At 35.8% G+C, this 5513-nt stretch overlaps 1 long non-coding RNA gene across 1 annotated transcript in view; it reads right to left on the bottom strand.

Moving 5' to 3' along the window:
• The window catches only part of LOC139972017 (uncharacterized), a 36683-nt gene extending 31170 nt beyond the window's left edge, over positions 1-5513 (bottom strand). The window contains exon 1 of the long non-coding RNA XR_011794572.1: positions 5308-5513. This is a non-coding gene — a long non-coding RNA (uncharacterized lncRNA). The remainder of the gene's footprint in view (positions 1-5307) is intronic.

Below are 5513 nucleotides of genomic sequence, written 5' to 3'. Positions count from 1 at the left end.
CTTTGGTCTAGGCCTTTATTGTAATCTAGTGCATTCTATTCCTTTTTGTGCGTTAACCGTAACTTCGTATACCCTGCGAGTCACTTTTTTAAGTAGTACTAGGCCTAGTACTAGTAGGGTATACTTAGGCTATTTCAAGACAATGCATTTTATATAGCATCGAGCATGGGCCTATAGTTACGCTGGTACTATGTTCAATAAGGGATAAACATATATTCATGTAATGCAATATATAATTACCACTATTTGCCATTTTAGCTTGTAAGTTGCTTGTAAGTAGGCCGAAGCTGATGTGGATTGGTGATACTTTTAGACCTAGGCCCAACTATAATTTAGCTATATTATGGAAGTGATCTAGCTGTTATAATTCATAGCAATCTACACAATTGCATACAGTGGGAGTGAGCATTATTTTAAGCATTGTTAACATGATGCATTGGTTATAAAAGTTGCCTACCTTGTCTGATGAAAGTTTAATGCAAGTTCCTGTTTTGACAAGTAATCACTATAGGCCATCTGGCTTTCTAGATTCAAACGTACTTGAAGAAGTTAGAATCACAACTGATTAAATTGTGGGCATTTTCTTTAGGAATGTTCATGTTTTGTGAGGGGTACATGTAAAAAACTGCTTATGCTCCAAGAAGGTAAACACAACTTCATTATGATGGGAATTTTCTTTTCTTTTCTTTGTTGTTACTTAGGAAGCATCAACTTGGAATTCTATTTGCAAAAGATTTCAGAAAGACCTCAGCAATATGTGTTACTTCTTGGAGGAAGCAAAATACACCCCAAGCAGTCATTTTTGATCATCCAGAGACCTGCCCTACCCCAGAGGACATTTATGAAGCCATTGATGTTTGCTTCAAATTATTCTACCTGTTAAATCTGAATTATACCAAATTGCAAGTCTCGGTGCCTGGGAATTTTTCCAAAAAGTTGTCCACAAGACAATACTTTTATAGCCTAAATTGTTCGTTTTACATTTAATGGGATATAATAAATGGACCTCTGGAATAGGAAGGTAGTAGGGTGTTTAATTGCTGAAAATCCCACATTCTGAATTGTTTGTGTTGTCATTGCTTTTTGCTCTCTCTTAAATGTAACTTTCTGCTGCGAGCGATTCAAACATGCATCCATATTGTTTACCTAATTACTAAGTAATAATTAACCTAAAACCTGTATAAAATATTTACTTAAACGGATGCGATGTAAACTTTTCTGGCAAAATTTTACATAACAGTATTGTATTTGCGTTACATAATAAACATGTAAAACTTTACAAACCAGCTGTTAAATATACATCCAGAAGTATAAACGAGAGAGCACTATTGTGTGTTGAGAGTCCATTAAGTATCATCTTGACACAGATGACAAATGAACACTATATGGTGGTAATTCTACTCACTGAAGCAGAACTTTGACACCCAGAAGGCCAAAAAATGTGCACTAGAGTGTTAATTATACTCCCTGAAGTGCAATTTTGACACCCAGAAGTGCTAACAAATGAACACTTTATGGTGTTAATTTAACTTCCTGAAGTGTCATGTTGACACCCAGAAGTTTTAACAAATGAACACTTTATTGTGTTAATTTTACTCCCTGTAGTGTACCTTCAACACCAGGAAGTGTTATTTTGACACTTGTATGGGTGTTGTTAAGGTAACACTCGCAAAGTGTTATATTATGTTACACTTCTGAAGTGTTAATTTAACCCGGTGGGTGTTGTCCCTAATCCAAACAGGGTGGGGTGTTAAATTCAACACTTTACGATTCAAATTTAACACTTCATTTTTTTGAGTGTGTTGTCCGTATGGCCGCAAGTTTTCACACTGTATGCAAGCAAGAACGGTAAACCTAACTTTTGTTCGCGAATCGGCGCGGTATCCATGTTGCACTATCAAAATGAGAGCCGTCGAGATTGACTTTGGAAGCCTAGGTAATACCGTAATACTTTCTTGCAATTGCTAGATATTAATTCCTTTACGAAATGCTTTATTGACTAGCCTAGAATTAGTAATAGTATAAAGTAGACCTCAGTTCCCTGTGCAGCTGGCTGATTACCAATCACAATTTGTGCAAAATGTGATCATATGTATTGTGTTTCTGTAACATTGAAAAAGGCTTAGAGAACATAGGCTGTGATAGGGGGGGGGGGGGGGGAAGGATGTATGATTGATGAATTGCTGACCAATGTCATTGAATATGCTAGACATGGATCTTCCATCTAGCCAAATGGATTAAAGCCATATCCGTCAAGATAGTCACAAGTCTGCCCCCCACCCCCACTCACACAACCCCAACATTTTACTCCCTATGCACACTAGTGGTTCAACAATAGAGCCAAGAGTTTACTGAATAAAATCCGTGGCAAAAAAACCTTCACACCCATAAATACAGCCGCCCACACCCCCACCCCCCCCACCAACAAAAGAATGCCTCTTATAATGCAACTTGTACCCTAATTTAATGTCATGTGGTGACCACAGTATGCCTGAAGTATACTGGCTTTGTAAAAGACCAAGCTAATTAGGTTTTCCTCGGTGGAAAAATCTGAGCAAGCTATGTTTGAGGTTAAAGCTACACAGATAAGAGAGGTAGAAGTGTGCCATGAACACTACAAACAGACTGCTAAGACTAGAACTTCGTAAAAGACTAACTTTTGCTAATTATACATTGACAGCATTTTCTGATCAAGAATAGTGTTCGACCGATAATAGGTTAGATAATCGGCATCGGGCCGATTATCAGACAATCAGTAACCGGCATCGGCAAAATCCATTGCGCTACCGATTATTTGGAACCGATTATTAAGTTCCACATCAAGGATTGTATTTTACGCGCTTTTGATTCTCCACAACTACAACGGGAGAAGTTCGATTCAGCGCTATTCATAGCCGGGGAAGGTGCGCTAATCGGCCGTGAAGCGGTATCGCAAGTCCCTCACGCGAGTTTGTACTAATGCTGTTCGATATACTATCCAGTTTTAGCAGTTAACATCATACAGTATACTCGCGATAAACTTAGAGGGACGACGTTATTATTTTTTTTTTCACTTCGCTTCTCGCATCTAACGAAACCTCCTGTTATCAGGTTTAATATTAACGATTGATATGAAAGATTAATTGTTTCGAGTAAATGTAAAACCAAATCAATATACTTTTAAACCACTTTGGCCATTTCACCGTAGGTGAAAACTGGAAAGTGAGAGTGACGTTACGCTTTGTTCATTGTGAGTTCTACGCACATTAGGCTAGTCTGGCTAGAGAACTGTTGAGCTTAATAACTGTTTAGTTTGAAAATACGCCCAATTTTCTACAAATGCCATAAAATTATGAAATCAAGGCGCCAAATACTCCTAAAATTCCCTAGAAATGTTTGGCGACAGTCCTCGGTAGTTCTACTGCATTACCATTTGTGATTACTAATCACTGATTAGGCAAATATTCTTACGCATATTTTTGCGAAAAACCCGAAGCAACTTTTTTCCCCTGACCTAATGTACTATACCTGCTAAAATATCACCTTTGCAGTAATTAAACTTACCGACTAAAGCATGTCTGATTTCCAGCGAAAACGTCAATGGGACTTTAGTGTGTGGTTTTCCCACGTGTAGTAATGTCAATGGAGAAGCGCCATTGACTTACTGTGTATGATCGTTTAAACAACGTTCCATCGGAAGGTTTCCCTTGCATATGGCAAAACTTAAAGCAAACGTTCGGGATTGTGTTATCTTTTTCAATGAAATATTAAAATAAAACTGCTTATCCACTAAAGGTAATAGGCATCGGCCCGATTGTCACAGAAACTAATCGGTACTCGGTAAAGCTGATTATCATTTAATAGGTCGAACTCTAATCAAGAAATCTTTACCATAATTTGGGTTTTTGTCACACCGTAACATTGGAAAATAGTGTTGTTATAATCTAATAAAATGTGTATACTGACAATTGAAAGTTCTACATTAGCTGGTTATATTTTGAGCAAATTTATTGCTTAAAATTGCCGATAATGCAGTCAACTTTTTTATATAAGATTCTTTCCTATGACATGCAATGAATGAATGACACACACACACTTAAACCGTAAACCGATCGGAGAGTTGTATAAATGCACACATTATGTGAACATATGTACTGTACTCTTAACTGTGAATAGGGGGACATATGCAAGTGTCCCTCTATCGTACTAAAAATTGTTTGAAGTACGTAAAGAAGACACAGTTACTATCGCTTTTCTGATATATCTGTCAATGAGTTGCATAAAAGATGCGATCCAAGTTCCATGCACTGCTATCAATCCCTCCAGTCTGCGGTGAATTTATCCTTAACGACGCATTTGCATTAAGACTTATATGTGGCTTTAAATGGAAAGTCCATCCAAGGTGGGTTTTTTGACGGTGTCCTGGTACTGTACACTTTAGGGTTATATATATATATATATATATATATATATATATATATATATATATATATATATATATATATATATATATATATATATATATATATATATATATATATATATATATGTATATATATATATATATATATACATATATATATATATATATATATATACACACACATATATATATATATATATATATACACACACACACATATATATATATATATATATATATATATTTATATATATATATATATATATATATATATATATATATATATATATATATATATATATATATATATATATATATGCATACATGCACTTGCCATTTTGGAGACATCTTGCACTGTGACTGTGTGTTTTTATAACAATGTACTCGTAGCCGTATGACCGTGTGCGCTGCATATACAGTATTTAGCATAGTACGCAAAAGCGTGTGTAATAAAGAGTGTATGATTCGGCAAGATATCACATCTTTGGGTTGTCAAGCACAGGTATCATAGCCCATAGCCACTGCCACACGACCTATGTGGTTTCATTAGCACAACATTCCGTTTAGAAGTAATTATGTAGGCCTAAATGATACCTATTGGTTGAAATATGTCTGGTTTCAGTTATCGCTTGATACTGTCACCATATCAAGGAAAGAGTAAAAAGAAAGTGACACTACAATCTTCTTGTACAGTTTATACCTGTTTTACAAACCATTTTAATCCCATTGACACTCAATCCGGTCCTCATATTGAATAGCAAAACATAGTATTCCGGCTACACAATCATACGAAACGCAATAGTCATACGAATGATATCGATTTTAACTCACTGTCTGTAAATTACAAACAAATAAACATGCAGGATAATAGGCATATTTTACAATATTGAATGAAGAAGGCCTACCTCAGAATATTACAACACTTCCTTGAAAATTTCAATTAAGATAATCAGTAGATGTGACTTCAGATCCGAATGGCTTTGTTTCCAATCCAAGTATAGTTTTCTCGAACATTCCTTTGTTGACGCGGCGTGTATTGGCCAATGAAGACAGAGAATTATAGCACCTCATTTACGTAAGGTTGCGTTGTGCGGTAGTATGGAACGCCATG

This window comes from Apostichopus japonicus, chromosome 8 (assembly GCF_037975245.1).
Source record: "Apostichopus japonicus isolate 1M-3 chromosome 8, ASM3797524v1, whole genome shotgun sequence".
NCBI classification, from domain to species: domain Eukaryota; kingdom Metazoa; phylum Echinodermata; class Holothuroidea; order Aspidochirotida; family Stichopodidae; genus Apostichopus; species Apostichopus japonicus.
Note: the sequence above shows the minus strand (reverse complement) of the source record. Positions and strands in the feature narration are given on the sequence as shown.